This window comes from Pleurodeles waltl, chromosome 10 (genome assembly GCF_031143425.1).
Source record: "Pleurodeles waltl isolate 20211129_DDA chromosome 10, aPleWal1.hap1.20221129, whole genome shotgun sequence".
Taxonomy (NCBI): domain Eukaryota; kingdom Metazoa; phylum Chordata; class Amphibia; order Caudata; family Salamandridae; genus Pleurodeles; species Pleurodeles waltl.
Window position 1 is genome coordinate 398,560,712 of NC_090449.1, and position 20,296 is coordinate 398,581,007.

The following is a 20,296-nucleotide window of genomic DNA, read 5'->3' on the forward strand; positions in this document are numbered from 1 at the left end:
ACAAACGTGCAGAGAAGATTAAATTTATGGGTCTCAGTTCCAACAACACATAAGAGCAATGTTAAGCGATGACAATATTATATGTACATTTTAATCACTAGACTACAGACCTTACGTGCTGCTTTGTAATGCTTCTGGCTATGGCAATGAATCTGTATCAACTGTTTGGGAATCTCCGATTACTTCCGTTATTAAAGCAAGTGGGAATTAAACACATAATTGGAAATGCTTGCACCCCATATTTTCTTGTAGAAGTGTTAATGTCAAAGCAGTATGGAGCATTATTTTCTGTCAAGTATCAAGTGAAACAGAGTAGGCAATCATGGGATTTGCAAATAAACATCCAACTTTGCACTAGTATTGTAGACACAGCCATTCATCGCAAAAACAATGAGACAAGGGCAGTTTTCGTTTTCACTCTCTTTATATTGTCTTCTGAGACATCACAGAAAATGATGCCCTTTGTGTACTGTCTTTTTTTTAGAGGCCAGCAATATTTCGAGGTCAAAATTTTATGCTGGCCTGAAATCATATTAGACTAAAACAATCCAGGTCCTAGTATACCGTTTAAATGTCAAAAACCTTGGAGCTTAATGGTCACTCACAGAGTGCTAGAGTTCCCCCAGTGTGATTTTAGACAGAAAAGCAAAAATGACACCTATTACATATATTCGCTTGATTTCCCCCAATGTGATTTTAGCCCAATAAGCAAACGCAACACCTGCAACATAAACTCTTCAGCACTGGTTCTTTTTCATAGATTCATATGCCGACCCAAACCTTAAAACTGAACACAGCCGTACTCAGATTTACAGTCCATAGATGGGTCCCTCAAATTGATGTTTTATAGGATACAAAAATAGCCATCACTTGTGGCCATTTTAACATACTTGAAAGATATTAAGGTGAGAAAAACATAACTAATAGTAGTCTTACATATGGACGAAAATAGGTATCACTGTGAAAGTAGGTGATTTGAAGTCAAATCTATTAAGTGAAGACATGGGCTAAAAAACTGTTATTATTCAGCTAACCTGCAACCAGCTATGCCCTCTTAATCAGCAGGATGGGGGAAAGTGTATATACAAAGACCCTGCCCAGCTGTTGACTTACAGAGCGCCTTTCCATTAGCTCTATCCCATTATCATGGGAGTTAAATCTTCTGGTTTGGTGCTTCATTTTTCTTTACAAAGAGATCCACTGACAGCAGTCTTCTTTCTATAAAAATGGCCTCTGCTCCTTTTTATTAAGTGACCTTATTTGGGAGATCAGTATTCTCCGTGGTTTATCCACCCTGCCGCAGTGAAGGGTGTATATTTTTTTTTTATAAGGAAATTTGATTGATTTTACATAAAGCGTATCATCAAATTCGACACAGTTAACACGAAGACTCTGGAGCACAAAGGTACACAGCGCAGTCATTACAAACCATAGCTCCATCATGACGGTAAATGATGTATAATTATGTTTGTGATAACATGTTCGACAGTGATTGTTTTTTTGTTTTTGTTTAATTTCAGTTTAACATCTTCTTTTCAAGTGAAATGTCTTGACCTTTCTCTGTTGACCAGAGCACAGTATGTTTTGCTCTTTATTTCAGGACTTATTAAAAAAATATTTTCCGCGCTAAAGGGCTGTGTCCTTTTACTGTAAGCGTGTTGAGATTTACTTTAAGAAGCAGAGCTTGATCAAAGGGCTTTCCCATGGGAGTACTGCAACATCACAAAAATGACAAACCATTTTATCAGCAGTGAAGTCAAAAGATGACTGTATTCTGAAAAGTGTTTTGTTTACCATGTAATGTACATACATATGCACTGAGGTGAAAAAGAAAGTACACGATCTTAAGATTATATAGTTTTATATATGACACATCTTACATTCACCCAGCTCTCACAGAGTCTGAACAGTGTGGATAGATATACCCTCACAAATTCACTTTGATATTATTTATCAAACAAAACAAACAGGCACCATTCAATTGTTTTCTGGGAAAAAGCACGTACAGCCAGTAATTAACTCACACGTGGAACCTCTGAGTTTGCCATTTTAGTAGCTTCTTCAGAGTTTTGTAGACATGGGAAAACGGTTGCCCCGCATCTTCCTAAGCACCAGCTTCAGAACCTTATACATTCCCCTCTTTAACAATGAAAAAAGAATAAGGGCGGCACCTCAACAATGGCAGAGGGGCGTCGCCCCCTTGGCTAAGAGCCAGCAGATGAAAAATAAAACAATAGCTTACAACTGTTTATTTTTAATCTGCTAGCTCAAAAAGCAGAGCAGGAAGGGGCAGGCAGGGCCACTGAGGAGGACAGAGTGTGCTCCTAAGTACGTATGTGTGTTTATCCCACTGTCTCAGGCCCACCAAACACACATACGCACGTAGGTTTCTCCATCCCGGCTGTGTACAAGAGCCCAGGCTTGTGTCTGAGCGGCAGTCCAAGGTGCTCAGACCAATCCTGACAAACACATTAGTTACTTTCAGGAATGATTTATCTGGTAGAGACATATTCTAGTTTCCGATTCCTTCCCATAAAATTTCCCCCAGGCATCAGATTGGATCCGGAAATTGTTCTTCGAGCAGTACCCTTGCGCGATGATGTCGGTCGACTCCGCGTTTGTCGCTGGCATCTTGGTTGCCGTGATGACATAGAGGTTGTACACAGGTGCCGCCTCAGTGAACTCACTTTTTTTTATGATCTTCCACGCCAAAGCACAGAGCCATGAAGAACACTGAAAATGGTTCGCCAGAGCTAAGGCCCTGAAAAGGAAATCCCTGTCCCTAGAGATCAGTTTGCAAGTGGGGAGGATGGGTGGGTCAGTAAGGAATTTGCAACTAAAATATGTCTCTGCCAGATAAATCGTCACCAAAGGTAAGTAACTTGTTCTTCTGATATAGACTTGAAGTTACAGATTTCTTACCTAAGAAGAGATACCTAAGCAATACCATCCTCGGTGGTGGGCTGTGAACAAAGATCATACTAAAAAGACCTGAAGGACCAAACGACCAAAGTAACTGTCTCTGCGGACCTGACTGTCCAGGCAGTAATGTTTTGTGAATGTATGCAGGGATGCCCATGTTGCTGCCTGGCAGATGTCCAGGAGAGGAACTCCGCATGCTAATGCTGTGGAAGCAGTAGTTCCTCTTGTGGAGTGAGTGGCCAAGCCCTCAGGGGGGTTGCTTCTTTACCAAAGCATAACACAGTCTGATGCAAAGTAGTACCCATTGTGCGACGGTACGCTTCTGCACCGCCTTCCCTTTCTTCGCACCCAACAAAGAGTTAATCGGCCACCCAGAAATCTTTAGTACAAATGAGGTAGAACGCCAACACTACTTTTGGATTCAGATGGTGGAATCTCTCCTCTTTATAAGAAGGATGTAGGGGGTGCATAAAAAGTAGGCAAAGTGATGGATTGGCCTACATGAAAAGGCGTAACAACCTTGGGAAGGAAGGATTCCCTCATACAAATGCACCACTTTGTCAGGGTGAACAGACAACATGGGGGGATTAGAAGAAAGATCTTGAAGCTCACTCACTCATTCACTCTGAAAGCAGATGGGACAGCAACAAGAAATGCAGTTTTGAGAGTAAGGAGACGCAGAGGGCAATTGAATAACAGCTCAAAAGGGGCACACATCAAGCAAGTGAGGACCAGATTAAGGTCCCACTGAGGCATAATAAACAGAGTGGGAGGAAACAAATGGGTGAACCCCTTGAGGAATCTACCAATAGGAGAGTGGAAAAGGGAAGGTTGGTATGGCAATCTAAGAAAGACTGAGATAGCGATAAGTAACCGGTAAGGGTGCCCAAAGCAGAGCCCTGCTGGACTAAAGAAAGGATGAACAAAAGAACCTCAGAGAGAGGAGCAAAGAGGGGATCAACAGACTTGTTGGTACACCATGCCACAAATTTATGCCAACGACAGGCATATACCATTTTGGTGGAGGGATGCCTGACTGGCAAAATAACATCACAGACTTCAGGCGGAAGGTCAAAAGCTGTTAACTACCGCCGCTCAATCTCCACGAAGATTGAACAGGTTCAGGTGGAGGATCGTCCCCTGTTGCTGCAACAGAAGGTCCTCCCGAAGGGGCAGTCTGACTGGAGGATCCGTGGCTATGCTCAGTAGCTCTGGATACCATACTCTCCGTGCACAGTCCGGAGCCACAAGTATTACTTGGGCCCGGTTGTTCTTGATTTTCTTCAGAACTCTGGACAGAAGTGGTATAGGAGGGAAGGCATAAGGGAGGCCTGAGTTCCACTTGAGACAAAAAGCTTTGCCGAGCGAGTGCCGCCTTGGAAACTCTATCGCACAAAAGAGCTGGCATTGCGCATTCTTTGTGGAGGCGAACAGATCTAACCAAGACTCTCTCTAGTGCTGAAAAAGATCTTGCCCCATCTCTGGATGGAGATGCCATTTGTGATCGATTATGCATCGACGGCTGCGTTTGTCTGCTCTGGCGTTCATAATGTCCGCCAAATGTTCAACCACCAGGGTAATCTCCTGATGTGCCAGCCACATCCAAAGGCGCAGAGCCTCTTGACTAATGGTCCAGGACCCAACTCTGCTATGTTTGTTGCATTATCACATGGCGGTAGAGTTGTCTGTGAACACCTGCACCACTTTCCCTTTGAGAGAGGGGAAGAAAGGCTTTCAATGAAAGCCTGATCGCCCGGAGCTCCAGAAGATGTGGAGTCCTGACCAAACACCTCTGAGTTCTGCCTCTCCCATGTGGCTGCCCTGTATGAAACGGGCCTGGTGTGTGGTGAGCACCTGTGGTGTTATCACCTTATACCAGGTCCAGGTATCCCCTATTAGTCGGGTGTAGTCAGTGTCTAGGAAGCCAGGCTCTCTAGAGGTAGCTGTGGATGAGCAGCCAAGACTTATTTAGGAGACATGCAAAGCTAAGGCAATACCCCTGTAGTCACACAGCACTTACACACATGAAAGACACAGTGTTACAAAAATAAAGGTACTGTATTATGGTAACACAAATACTAAAATACTGTATAGGCAATACTCTGCTAGAAGGTGAGTAAACACATCATTATATATACCTTTACCTTAGTAATCAGGAATGGGCTTAGAAAACAATAGAAAACAGTGAAATAACAGTAAATAATAGACTGGGGGAGGCTAAACCATATACTAAAAAAATTGAATGAGAAAGGCAGACCCCCACCCAGGTAAGTGGAATCTACAGAGGAGAGCTAGAGGAACTAGGAACCCCAAAAGGTAAGTACCAAAGTGCCACCCGCGACCAGTAGAGAAGAGGTAAGCCCTGTTTTTTTCCCAAACTCACAGGTAAACTTTGTAAAAGGACTGTGCAAGACCCAAGCAAGACTGGAAGAAATAGAAGATGGATCCTGACAGAAGATGACCTGCAACTGAAGGGGACCAAGTCCAGTTCCAGCTGGAGTGTCCAGTTGGGGCAGCAGCCACTACCAACCCTTCTGGAGATGCAGGACCAGGTCGACGGTGAATACCAGGAGTCAGCTATGCAGCACAGGAGCAGAGGAAGAGTTCCAGGAGTGATGCAATTGATGTCCCACGTCAGAGGAGGATTTTCAGTACATCAGTGGTGTGGAAAAACCACCTACAAGTTTTGGCAAAGGCAAGAGCTGCAGAGCTGCTGGGGACAAGAAAGGTCCAAGGGGACTCAATCCAAGGAGGGGAGTCCCAGGTGACCCTCATCAGTGAGGAAAGCCAGAGGCTGAGGATGCAGCCCCCACAGGCAAATCACAAGCAGCAGGCACAGGAGTCACGATGAGACCCACTCAGGATGCCTGGAGAGTAGTCCCACGTCTCTGGAGTAGCAGGCAGGAGACTGCGCTTTGCAGGAAAGAGGGCTGGGGCCCGGGGCCCGGGGCTACACGGAGTCTGAAGATCCCTTGGAAGACGAGCCAATAAGCTTTGGTAGCTGCAAGAGTCACGGTGCACATGTGTACCGTCCTGCAAGGAGAGGCAAAGACTCACCACCTCCCAAGCTGGACAGCTAGTAGATAGGACCGAGGGGACCACTACCTGTGTTGCAGGATCCATGCAGAGTTGGAGGAGAGAGGATCCACGTGGCCAGCCGTCGTTGCAGTTGGTGCCTGCGGATGCAGGGGAGTGACTCCTTCACTAAAAGGGAGATTTCTTCTTGCTTCTGGGTGCAGACTCAAGACTTGCCGCCCTCAGAGGATGCACAGGCGTGAAAATGTTGCAGTTGCCGGAAGGAGCGGAGAAACAATGTTGCAAAGCAGAGTCGTCGCTGGAGCTGCAGATTGTAGGTTTCTGTGAAGTTCAGTTGCAAGTTCCAGTGGCCAGAAGTTGAAGCAAACGTTGCAGAGGAGTCCTGCTAGAATCTTGCAAATCAAATCTGAGGACATACCCAAGAGGGAGACCCTATATAAAAGGGGGGTTGGTCAACTAGTAGGGGGACCATCTATCAGGAGGTGGCTGTGAGGTCACCTGCCTGACCTGGCCACTCAGATGGTCCCAGAGGCCTCTGCCCACCTTGGATTCAAGATGGCAGAATCAAGTGGCCACCTGGAAGAGCTCTGGGCACCACCTCTGGGGTGGTGATGGACAGGGGAGTGGTAACTCCCCTTTCCAATGTCCAGTTTTGCAGCAGAGCAGGGACCAGAGGTCCCTGGACTGGTGCAAACCAGTTTATCCAAGGAGGGCACCAAATGTGCCCTTCAAAGCATACCAGTGGCTTGGGAAGGCTACCCCTCCCAAGCCATGTAACAGCTATTTCCAAGGGGAGAGGGTGTTGCCTCTCTCTCCAAAAGGAAATCCTTTGTTCTGTCTTCCTGGGCTTGAGCTGTTTAAGCAGCAGCAGGGCAGAAACCTGTCTGGTAGGAACAAAGCTGGGTGTCCCCTAAGGAGCCCCCATTGTACATGGAGTCATACAGCCAATACTGGCAACAGTATTGGGGTATGATTCCGACATGTTTGATACCAAACTTGCCCAGGTTCGGAGTTACCATTATCTAGCTGGACACAGGTAGTGACCTATGTCCAGTACACGGGTAATATGGCTTCCCTGCAGGAAAATGGAGCTGGACTTCTTGGGGGCACCTCTGCTCATGCAAGGGTGCCTACGCACACAGGTACTTGCACCCTGCTCTCTGGGCTAGGAGGGCCTACCATAGGGGTGACTTACAGCGACCCTGTGCAGTGACCTGCAGTGAGAGTGCATGCACCCTTTCATGCAGGCTGCAATTGCAGGCCTTCAGACACATTTTGCATGGGCTCCCATAGGTGGCTAATACGTGCTGAAGCCCATAGGGATCCCATGGTGCCCCAATGCCCTGGGTACCTAGGTACCATATACTAGGGACTTCCATGGGGGCACCTGTATGGCAATTGTGGGGTGTACAAAGTCAGTAACAACCAAATTTAGAGGGAGGGAGCACAGGCACTGCGGTCCTGTTCAGCAGGATCCCAGTGAACACAGTCAAAACACACTGATTGTATGCAAAAAGTGGGGGTAACCATACCAAATAGAGGCTACTTTCCTATGCGTCCCATGGAGTGAAGCGTCTGTCACTACTGTAAGATCTGGTTGAGGAAGGGAGAGGGATCTGCCGTTGACCCAATCCTGATTCAAAACCCACCACTGCAGATCTTTTGCAGTCCCCTCTGAGATCTGGGCCATGTCGGAGAGATTCCCCTGATGCTGTGCCCTCTGGAACTTTAAGTCCCACTACAGAGCCCCATTTGCCATTTGGCATGTGTCACTAGCAGGATGCAGGAGGCCATGAGGCCCAGCAGCCTCAGAGTCATTCTCACCGAAACCCAGGACAGTGACTGGAACATCAGAATCATGGACTGAATATCTAGGACTCGCTTTTCGGGAGGATAGGCCCGAAACTGCACCGTGTCCCGAATGGCTCAGCTGAAAGGAAGTGTCTGAGAGGGAGTCAGGTGTGACTTTGGCATGTTTATAGTAAACCCCAGCGTGTGCAGAAGGTTCGCCGTAGTCTGAAGGTGGGAGACAACTCTCTGGGGGCGTGTTCGCCTTCAACGGCCATTCGTCTAGGTGGGCTGAAACTCCTAACTTGCACAAATGAACTGCAAACACTGCCATCACTTTTGTGAACACCTGAAGGGCGTTGGTAAGGCTGAAGGGGAGCTCGTGACCTACCACGAATCGCAAGTAGCGCCTGTGAGCAGGCAAGACGTCCTGGAGGTCCAACACTACCATCCAGTCTCCTGGGTCCAGGGCAAACAGGACCTGAGCCAGAGTGAGCATTTTGAACTTCTCCTTCTTGAGGAAGAGATTCAGAGCCTGGAGGTCTAGGATAGGACGTAAGTCCTTGTTCTTTTTTGGCACCAGAAAATAGTGGGAAAAACAACCACAACCAACTTCTCTCTATGGCTCCCTTGGGCAAGAGAACCACTACTTCTGGCGGAGAAGTGTCAGATGATCCTCCGGTAATCGGCCATAGGATGGGGGCATGGCCGGAGGGGCAGTCTCGGAGGGGCGGGAGCAGCCCTTCGAGGATCTTCATAACCCACCTGTGCGTAGTGATGGATTCCCAGTGGGGCAGGTGATGGCGAATCCTGCCACCAATTGATCTGAGATGGGGGAACGGACTAGGCTGCAGCAGGGGTGGAGGTGGACTGGGCAGAGCTCTGGTTCCCTGGCCCACGAGCCTGTGGGATTCTGAGCCCCTGGCCACGCAAGGGCTGAGTAGCGTAGGTGGTATGGTGGCTGGGAAAGGGACGTGACAGGGAGCCGTGGCCGTGAAAGGGGAAAAAGGCAAACTGTTGTGGGCACAGGGCAGTCGAAGGACCAAGGTACCTAACTGTAACTCGGGGCTCCTTGAACCTCTCACCACCAAGTGCACCTTGTCTCTGAAGAGATAGGTGCCATCAAAGGGCAAGTCCATAAGGGTTTATTAAACATCCCCCGAAAAAACAGATGTCCTGAACCAGGCTTGGCACCTCAAGGCCACTGTTAACGCAACCAGTCGATCTAGAGAGTTGGTTGTGTCCAGCCCACAGCGAACAGTGAACTTCACTGCGTCTCTCCCATCAGCAGCAGCTTGAGAGATGATAGCCCGGGCCTGCTCCAGGATCTGCGGCAAGACATGCGTGACCATATCCCACAATGAGTTGATATTGCGGCCCAAAAGTCATGCGGTGTTCACTGACCACAACGCCAGACTGGAGGAAGAAAACATTGTGTTCCCAAGTTGGTCCAGTCTCTTTAATTCCCTATCCAAGGGAGGGAAGGAGAATGCACCGGAAGAAGAGGAAGCATGAATCACAGGACTTTCAGGCATGGGGTTTCGAGACAGGAATTTCGTGTTGTTCGGGGCAGGCTGATGGTGGTGGGTGATTGTCCTGTTCACAGGAGTCCCAGTGCTGGGTCTGGACCAATTACCCAGAAGGACATCAATGAGGGCTTCATTGAATGGGAGAAGAGGCTCCGAAGTAGAAGTCCCAGGCTGAAGCACCTCTGTCAGGAGATTAGTCCTCACCGCTACAGTGGGCAGTTTGAGGCCAAGGACATCAGCAGCCCTACTGGCCACCATTGAATAAGAGGATCCCTCTGCCATGGCCATGTTAGGAGGAGAAAGCATGCCAGCGTCTGTAGAAGTATCCAGACCACTAGCCTTGGCCATTTCCTGTGCCCAGTCCATGTTAGGGTCATCCAGCTAGTCATAAGGGTCCAGCGACCCCTCCAACGCCTCATCATATTTGTACCCATAGTAAAAAGGGTCTGAATCCAACCAGGGGGTGAGTAGGCCCCATCGAAGTCGAAAGTGGCGATGGCCGACACCGTTCCAGCTCCGGGTCATCAGGAATTAGGATTGGGTTAACATCGATCACGGGCCCAACCGATGTTGAGGGCATTGACGACTGGGGAAGGTCTCAATGGCACGACCAGTGTCAGCACGGATCCAATAGCGGATCCGGAGTGGCCCTTGGAGGCCCAGGCCAAAGCCGCAGGCACGGAACCTGAAGGACCCAAGCCGAACCCCCAGGCCCGCACCGAGGTTGGACTGCCCAAATATGAGACACACGGCCTCAGGGAACTTCTTTAGTTAGGCAGGAGTCGTCCCGGCTCCAAGAAACTTGTGGAGGTGCGGAGCGGGCCCAGAAGTATGCTCTGCAGATTGCGACCTGGAGCACTGATGCTCCTCCTGGATCGCATCAGCCGAGCAACAGGGTCAAAGAATGCCTAGCCTTCTTCAAATTCTTCTTTTTCTTACCTGAGTGACCCGAAGACTTGGAAGAAGAATGGTAATAACTCCGCAAGTGTTCTCAAGACCTTCCTCTCGAGCCGGATCGGGAGCCTTCAGATGCATGGCCTGCCATTCGGAGCACAACTTCGGGTAGTGGTCGTGCTCCAAACACCATAAACAGACCCAGTGCAGATCAGTCACCGACATCACGCAGTGACAGTCCCCGCATAGTTTGAACCCAGTCTTCATGGACATCTTGAACGCACCAAAAAGTCACCAAAAACGCGACAAAAGTTTTGAAATTGGTAAAAAAAATGACCAGAGTAGCTCTCTTTAGGTCAGCGCATGGCACGGAAAGAAAAGAACTGACAACACGGCACCTATATACGACCCTGACGTCATCATGGCGACCACAACGCCAACAACTAATGCAGAATAGACTGACGCCACCTGACTGCGCACAAGGGTACTGCTCGAAGAATAAATCTGCGGATCCAGTCTGACGCCTGAGGGAAATTCTAAGGTAAAGAATCTGCAACTAGAAGTCTCTATCAGACGCTGCTTTCATGATAGCTTTAGCATGAAAGCAGTGCCAAGATTGCTGGGGAGCCTGGGCTGGTGTCCCAGTGAATGATTGGACACCAGAAGAGGAGCGAGGCAATGACAAAGAGAATGGTAAGTGTTTTTTCTTTTTTATTTATTTTTTGTTTCCCTGTCGTCACCCCCGCCTCCCCTTGTTATTTGCAGCAGCCACAGCAGAAAGAGAACCCTCTTAATTTTTGTTTTTCCAGAAGAATTTTTGTCTTGGTGGCACTGAGCCAACTATCAGAGAAGGTGTCTAGAAGGTCAAGGCATAACCATTGTACAATATACTCAGCATCAATTATCCTTTTCTGATTTCGTGCCATTCTTAAACATGTTTCATGATGCTTCCCCCTAGCTGAATGGTGGACAGCAGAGTTTGAAGGACAAAGTTATCGCCTGCCTCCAGCTAGAGGTTTTCTTCTGGCCCACAGTTGGTTGCTGGCCTATGCGTCTTTTTCTGGCCTGCTTATACAACAATACTTTGTTGTGGCTACTGTTTCCATTAACAGGTCTGAACCCTCTGCAGTAAAAGCCACTATCTTGAAACCTGTATTGGCGTTTTCAATATTCTTTTTCTCTATGCTCACTGATCTCAGAGTTTTTACTTCAAAATTCATCCTGTTCATAGAAATGTCATTGAAGCTTCCAAAGAATATATTGACAGAAATGGAAAACTGAATATAGACTGCTGTGCCATAGGAACATCTGAGAGTCACTTCAGGATAGCAACCATGCACAGAGGTTGTGAATACGTGGCTGTGCTAATAATTTGGCTAGAGACTATTTTGCTCTTTGATGACGTTCTGAAAGCCCTCTGTTTTGTCTCAAATAGATCATATTAGCTACTTCCTAAAGCACATCATATCCTGCTAGAAGCGCAGTTGTGCTTGCTGCCTCTTGGATGCTCTAGTGACACTTCTGCCTTGGGAGCCTAATATCTTATTCTTGTGGTCATGAGGCATTATCAACAAAGTTGCAAACAGGAGTGGTATTATTTTTCAGGGCTGCTTCCAAAACTACTGACTCTGGCTGTGTAATAACAACCAAGATTAGACGAGCCTGTCCCAGGGGTCTGCACTTTTTTTTTTGCAACCAGGAACAGCTGATTCTACCAAAGCAGAGATAAGTAGCAGCTCCGACAGCTCATTCCAAATGAAGATTCTAAAATAATACTGGCATCTTTAAAGGAGGAGTGGAAATTAACACACTGGCTTTGGCTGCACCTCTCAAAAACACTTCATAGAACATAATTATGCTCAGTCTGTTCCAAGTAAACATCTCCACACATCCAATGAAAAATGTGTCATAGTGGTTGTAGTTGTTTGAGAAAACATACAATAAAAATTGTGGGATCTCCCATTCAAATGATACTTTCTAGGAGGTTGTTCCCTTTGAGAGTATGACAAATGAGAGAGTGTGTTTCTTCTTCTTTTCTTTTTTAAGTATGACATTTTCTTCTCTGGATGATGGCTCTCTTGTGAGTAAGAGTCCTCAATGGTAGGATGCAATTTTGATGCAGAAAATAACATAGAGGAAATTGTCACAGGCTGCCCTGGCAACACAGGGGGGTACTCTGAAAGGCATGTTACACAACACTAGTAAAAGAGAAGTCAGAACTTCTCTCGTTGGAGACTAGACTTTAGAGTAACTCAGAGTCTGAAGTTATTTGCCTTTCCAGTCATTGCAAGGGATACTGAGTAAGCGGTGAATGCTATTTTGATGTTAACAATCTCCTCTAAGTTGAAGGCTTCATCTTCCTTAATATAGAGCACCATCTTTTAAAACAATGTATTTATTTATTTTCTTTACACCATACAGATACATATCCATTCCCTCCCGAACATGGGGAATAGAGGCTGCAACTAAGTAATACAATTTGCCAATAACATAGTGGCATAAATCAAGACGAATACACCATTTAAAATTCTAGCATAAGATGAGGAAGCTCATGCATAATACTGTGTATGTAGGCCACTCATATAATTATGGAACAGGCAGAAGAAGTTGAAAATCAGTCTAGGCCACAGTTGCTATATCCCAGATAGAAGGCCATCTAGGGTAAGTAAGAACAAGTTACTTACCTTCGGAAACGCTTTTTCTGGTGGATACACTAACTACCTGTGGATTCCTCACCTTATGAATTCGTCCTTGCGCCAGCATCCGACGGAAAGTCTTCTTCCTAGCTGTCCACGTTGACGAGGACATCATAATGGCACGGCTCCACCTGACTCCGTCTGACGTCAACGTGCCAATAAGAGGTCCTCGTCGGCGTACTGACGTCAGTTTCACCTCACTTTTTTACGTGCCTTTGAGGCGAACAGGTGAGAACCGACCCATCAAAAACCGTAAAGAAAAATACATATATACAAGAACATTTCCCTTAAACTCATATATTTACATAAATATATATATATATCCCGATAAACAAAAACCAACCATTTACAAGATAACTGTGAAATCAGGCAGGCAACGGGGAGGCGGGAGGGACTGTGAGGAATCCACAGGTAGTTAGTGTATCCACCAGAAAAAGCGTTACCGAAGGTAAGTAACTTGTTCTTCTGATGGATACAACTACCTGTGGATTCCTCACCTTATGAATAGAGTCCCAAAGCCGTACCGCACTCGGTGGTGGGTGCCCACCTGATTACACCAAGAAATCTTGCAATACCGAGCGAGTAAAATGACCGTCCCTCCTCACTTCAGAGTCCAAACAATAATACTTTACAAAGGTATGGAGGGACTCCCAAGTTGCCGCTTTACAAATGTCCACTAATGGAACTCCTCTCGCTAGGGCAGAAGAAGCGGACTTAGCCCTAGTAGAATGGGCCCTGATACCTTCATGGGGAACTTTCTTCGCCAGAGAGTAACAAACGTTTATACACAGGATGACCCACCTGGAGATTGTTCGTTTCTGGACCGTTCTGCCCTTTCGCTGTCCAACATACCCTACGAACAGCTGATCATCCAGACGAAAGTCTTTTGTTCTCTCCAGGTAGAAACTCAGAGCCCTCTTAGGGTCCAACCGATGGAGCCTCTCTTCATCCTTAGAGGGGTGGGGAGAAGGGTAGAACGAGGGAAGGGTAATAGCCTGACCCATATGAAAAGGAGTGACAACTTTTGGCAGAAAAGCTGCCCTGGTTTTCAACACCACTTTATCAGGGAAAAACATGGTAAATGGAGGTTTAACAGAAAGGGCTTGAAGCTTCCCAACCCTCCTAGCAGAAGTAATCGCAATCAAGAAAACAGTCTTTAGGGCATGGGCTCGAAAGGCGAACCCATCAGAAATGTCAGTACCAGATTCAGGCCCCACTGAGGCATGTGAAAGGGCGTGGGAGGAAACTTATTAACTAAACCCTTAATGAACCTATTTACAATCGGAGATTTAAATAAAGAAGGCTGGTCCGGAAGGCAAAGAAAAGCCGACAAAGCCGCCAAATAACCTTTAACCATAGCTACCGTACAGCCTTTCTTTGCTAAACCAAGAGCAGACAAAAGAACATCTGAAAGGTGGGCCTTTAAGGGATCTTTTTGATTCTCTCCACACCAAACCACAAATTTTGCCCACCTACCGTCATAAATGGATTTAGTGGAGTGTCGCCTGGACGATAGAATAACATCCACCACATCCGGTAGGAGAGAAAAGGAACTCAGGTTGCCCCGTTCAATCTCCAGGCATGAAGGTGCAGGCTTTGGTGGTGGGGGTGTAGAACCTGCCCCTGCGACTGTGAGAGGTGGTCTGCCCTGAGCGGGAGACGGAGCAGAGGGCACTGAGAGAGTTGAAGCAGGTCTGTATACCATACCCTTCTCGGCCAGTCCGGTGCCACCAAGATGACCTGCGCCCGGTCTTGACAAACCTTCCTCAGAACCGGAGGAATCAAAGGTATGGGGGAAACGCATAAAGCAACTGGCCGCTCCAGGACATCTGAAACGCATCCCCCAACGCTCCTTGCAACGGATACTGGAGGCTGCAGAACAACGGACAGTGCGCGTTCTCCTGAGTGGCGAATAGATCCACCTGAGGCGTACCCCACATCCCGAAGATGTAGAGGACCAGGTCTGGATGGAGACGCCACTCGTGATCTACTGAGAAGAGACGACTGAGACCATCAGCACGTACATTCAGTACTTCGGCCAAATGATTCGCTATTAAGCAAATCTGATGGTCCTCAACACAGGACCAGAGTCGCAGAGCTTCTCTGCAGAGAAGGTATGTCCCTACTCCTCCCTGCTTGCTTATATACCACATCGCGGTAGTGTTGTCTGTCAGGACCTGAACTGACTGACCGCGAAGGGAAGGGAGGAAGGCCTTGAGCGCCAAACGTACCGCAAGCAACTCCACAGATTGATATGCAACATCTGTTCCGCTGGAGACCAATGACACTTGATCTCCAGGTCCCCCAGATGAGCTCCCCACCCTAGAGTGGAAGCATCCGATATTACTGTGGCCACAGGAGGTGGTAGTGAAAACGTTTTTCCTTGGGAAAGGTTGCCGTCCACTGTCCACCAATGAAGATCCGCTACAGCATCCCTGGAGATCTTTATTGAATCCCCGAGATCTCCTTTGTGCTGGAACTACTGCCTGCGGAGGCACCACTAAAGAGCCCTCATATGCCAGCGAGCGTGAGTGACCAACAGAATGCAATAAGCAAACAGACCTAGCAGGCGTAAGACCTTGAGGACTGGAACTGCTGCTCCAATTTGAAACATTGGAATCAGTGCCTGAATGTCCCGAACCCGCTGAGGCGGGGGGTAGGCCCGAAACAATATTGTGTCCAGTACTGCCCCTATGAACAGGAGGCATTGAGAGGGCTCCAGGTGAGATTTGGGTACATTTACTGAAAAACCCAGATCGAACAACAACTGGGTTGTCATTCGCAGATGAGACAACACAAGCTCTGGAGACTTGGCTTTGATCAACCAATTGTCCAGGTAGGGAAAAAAACACTACTTCCCTCCTTCTGAGATGTGCTGCAACAACTGGCATTACCTTCGTAAAAACCCGAGGTGCTGAAGTAAGTCCAAACGGAAGGACCGCAAGCTGGTAGTGTTGCGTCCCGACCACAAACCGGAGATACTTCCTGTGCGACTTGATTATTGGAATATGAAAGTACGCCTCCTGCAAGTCGACAGACACCATCCAGTCTCCTTCGTTCAACGCCAATAGTACCTTTGCTAGGGTCAGCATTTTGAATTTCTCCTGTTTGAGGAACAAATTCAAAATCCTCAAGTCTAGAATCGGTCTTAGACGACCGTCCGCTTGGGAATCAGGAAATATCTTGAATAACACCCCTGACCCCTTTCTTGCAACAGCACCAACTCTATTGTGCCCTTTGACAACATGGTCATAACCTCCTGTTACAACAACAGAAGATGGTCTTCTGAACAAAATGAGGGACGGGGGGGGGAAGGGAGGAGGGGACTCCTGAAAGGGGAGAGCATAACCTTTTTCCACAATTCTTAACACCCACGAGTCCGTTGTAATCGACTCCCACTTTTGGAGAAAAATACTCAATCTTCCCCCTACAGCAGAAGTATGGACGATAAAGTGGGGAAAACTAGGGCTGCTTCTGCTGTTGTCCACTGGAGGAGGAGGATGAAGATGAAGGCTGCTGGGCTGGCCCTCTAGCTCTACCCCTACCCCGCCCTCTAAAGGCACGATAGGGCGGATTGGCAGGTTGCTGGGCCAAGTATTGGGACCTCCGAAAGGCAGAGCAACGTGTAAACCCCCTAAACCTGCGAAAAGGTCTATAAGATGCTGCAGCAGAAATCTGTAAGCCCAAAGACTTAGCTGTTGCCCGACTGTCCTTAAACCGTTCAAGGGCAGAATCCGCCTTGTCTCCAAACAGCTTTTCCCCCATCGAATGGTAGATCCAATAAGGGGGATTGAACGTCCGATGAAAATCCAGAGGACCTTAACCAGGCATGCCTCCTAGTAGCCACAGATGTTCCCATGGCCCTGGCTACTGAATCAGACGTGTCCAGGCCAGACTGTATAATTTGTTGTGAAGCCACCTGCGCATCAGTAAAAAGAGACCCAAAGGACCTTTGCACCTCCTGTGGCAGATCCTTGGCCATCTCCTTAGCGGAGTCCATAAGGGCGTGGAAATACCTGCCCAGCACACAGGTAGAATTAGTAGCCTTGAACGCCATACGACAGGATGAAAAGATCTTCTTCGAAAACTGCTCCATCCCCTTGGACTCCCTATCAGTTGGGACTCCAGGGAATGTTCCAGGAGCAGACTTCGCGGAGCAAGACGCCTGAACTACTAAACTTTCAGGAGTCGGATGACGTGACAGGAAAACCGGATCTACTGGTGCGCCCCTATGTCTCCTCGCCACTGCCCTGTTCACTGCAGGAGTCGTAACTGGCTTCCTCCACAAGTCCAATATAGGCTCAATTAAAGCCTCATTGAAAGGCAGCAAAGGATCAGCACTGGACGCAGAAGGATGCAAAACCTCTGTGAGCAGGTTAGTTTTCATCTCCGCCACAGACAAAGGCATGTCCAGAAACTCTGCTGCCTTCCTTACCACCATATGGAAGGATGCGGCCTCTTCTGTAAACTCCCCCGGAGACGCAATGTCCCACTCCGGGGAAGTATCCAGCCCACTTGCAGTGGCCAGACCCTTGGAATTCATCCGAAGGCTCAATCTCACCTTCCTCCAGCTGTCTGTATTCTTCCTCCTCCAAAAGTCTTAAAGCCTTCCTACAAGACCGAAGATGTGTCTCCAAAGCCGGCGTCGATAATGAATCCATCGACGCCGAAGACTTTGAACCTCGGAAAGGCCCAGGAAGAGATGGGTGACTCCTAGCCTCACCCAGCGCCGGCACCGGCGCCGACACAGAGTCCAACGATGACCTCCGCGGAGTTGGTTGGCAGGAAGGTGATGGAGACGGTCTGGAAGGAGACATCATCGACGTCGAATGGCGCGGCAATGGCGTCGGCTGACGCGATGGTGGAGCCACCGTCACAGGTGGTGAACTCCCACAAGGAGATACCCTCGGCGCCGATCCGACACTCTCCGCTGGACAAAAGGGCATGAATGGAGCCGTCTTATACGGCGCCGGAGAGCCCAAATCAAATGCCAATGGCACCGTGGGACCCGACGGTGCACCAGCAGGGGCCATAGACTGAAAAACGGCATACATTGCATAAAAAAATGCAGCCGGATCCGCCCCTGGAGCCGGGAAAGCAGGATATTGCTGAGTAGAGGACTGCTGTACATCAGGCTCCCTCGACGCCGGCGAAAATTGAGGGCTATGATGAGCAACCTCAAAGACAGACGGCGCCGGCGACAACTCCGGACTCCTGGGCTGAGGCGTCACAGTAGGGCTCATCTCCCATGTCTTCTGGCGTCGAACAGACCGAGACCTCGACCGGCTCCGCTCCGACCAGCACCGAGAGTCATGACGGCGCCGTGAATCATGATGACGCCGCTTCTTATGTCATGTCATGTCATGTCAAAATAACTTTATTCGGCGTTTTGCCATAAAAGTGCACATGCATACATAAAAATCATCATAAAATACAGTACTTATTGCATACGTCAAAAGCAAATCTATTAAATCTAAGTTTACCGCCCAAGCTTACTAAAACAGTATAAGATAATAAATACTTATAAAAACATATATAATAATAGGACAATATAGTAATAAGACAATGCCTAGTTTCTCTTAATAAATGGTCACATTACCAGTTCATATCGATTTCTAATAGTGATAGCAGATTTAATAAAACTAAGAATAGAAATGCACATTTGTTTGGATGAGAGGCTTTGGATGCCAATCAATCCGTCTTTGTAGGAAGAAGTGTGCAAGTTACGCAAAATGGGTAATAGAAAGGATTTCCTGGGAACTGAGTAAAGTTTACAAAATAAAATAAAAAAGCAAGTACTTTGTTTCGAAAAATTATCGCAAGGGCATGGCGGTAGTGTTATTTCCCACGCGCATTTTATCGGGAACGCCACTCTAAAATGGATCATATTAAATCTAAAAAGTACGAGTAAAGAGTATAAAGAAGGGGTCGGGAACCAAACAAAATAAGGTTCTAACAAGTCTGATGATAGAATTTGTATGTATGAATTAAAAGAACTCAATTTCTCTGCCACTTGGTTTCTAAGATTCATAACATGCTCCTTATGTCGAAGTTTAACAATTATGCTTTTTTGGTGAAGCATGGGAGGAATCCCTCTTATGGCCCTTCTTCTTCGCTTTCGCCAGAAAAAGCTTCGCCTCGCGCTCTTTTAAAGTCTTAGGGTTCATACTCTGGCACGATGAGCATCCTTCAACATCATGCTCAGAACTAAGGCACCAAATACAATCCGAATGTTGGTCGGTCACTGACATCGGACCCCCACATTCTCTACATGGCTTGAAACCGGACTTCTTTGGAGGCAACATTGTAACCACCAAAGAACGCAACAGTAATCAACAAGCCAGGAAGAAAAAATGTTGGCGTCGAAGGCACGGAAAAAAGGAAAACTGACGTCAGTACGCCGACGAGGACCTCTTATTGGCACGTTGACGTCAGACGGAGTCACGTGGAGCCGTGCCATTATGATGTCCTCTTCGACGTGGACAGCTAGGAAGAAGACTTTTCGTCGGATGCTGGCGCAAGGACGAATTCATAAGGTGAGGAATCCACAGGTAGTTGTATCCATCAGAAATAATCTTTGAACGGTTGCCAAATACCATTGGGTCTGGAGGTGTGAGGTTGGAGGGAGGCATACAGTTTGCAGGTATTGTCACAGTAAATAAGACTCTTCAACTACGTATTCGTTGTGTGAGGGTGTTTACTGCCCCAGTGTAGTGCAATCTCTCGTTTGGCCAGGAGCAATGCTATAGCAGTGAAGATTCTCACACTTTTAAGAACATCACCCACATAACCCAGTAGGGCCAGGAGAGGACAGACTGAAGCTCAAAGCCAACATGAGGGAGAGGTGGGCAAACAAATCAGTCCAGTAGGGGGCTATACTGCTGCACGTCCTAGTCACGTAGGACAAGTCAGCTGCCTGAGCGCAGGATTTAGGCCCACTAGAGGAGGGGGAGATACGTGCCAGAGCAGCAGGCATGACATAGGTCCTGCTTAGGAATTTAAAATGTAGGAGAGTGTAACAGTGGTTAAAGGACATTAGTCAGGTTTGAGCACAGCAAGCGAACCTGATTTTGTGGGGGTAGGGAATACCCAAGGTCTGTTTCCCAGGTGGTCCTAAGTTTTAAACCTTGTACAGTTAGGAGGCCCTTGCACGTGTGATAAAGGTTGGAAGTGAGTCTGGCCCCTGAGTCTTTAGTGATAACCAGTGTGAGTCGGGTAAGGTCAGCTGGAGCTAGTGGATATGATGGGAAACCCGCACTGAGGAAACATTGGAGGCGGCTGAGTACAAAGTTGTCAAGGTAAGTGGTGTTGGAGAACTGGTCATCTTCTGTACAGGAAAATAAATGGCTGTCTGGGAACACTGCTCTGAATGCATGACGTCAAGGGCTGTTAATGTGCGTTGGACTAATTTCTCCTGTGTAATGGAGAGCC

General features: G+C 47.7%; 1 protein-coding gene across 5 annotated transcripts in view; it reads right to left on the bottom strand.

Moving 5' to 3' along the window:
- The window catches only part of IFT140 (intraflagellar transport 140), a 1,792,511-nt gene that overhangs the window by 21,673 nt on the left and 1,750,542 nt on the right, over positions 1-20,296 (bottom strand). The window lies entirely within an intron of this gene.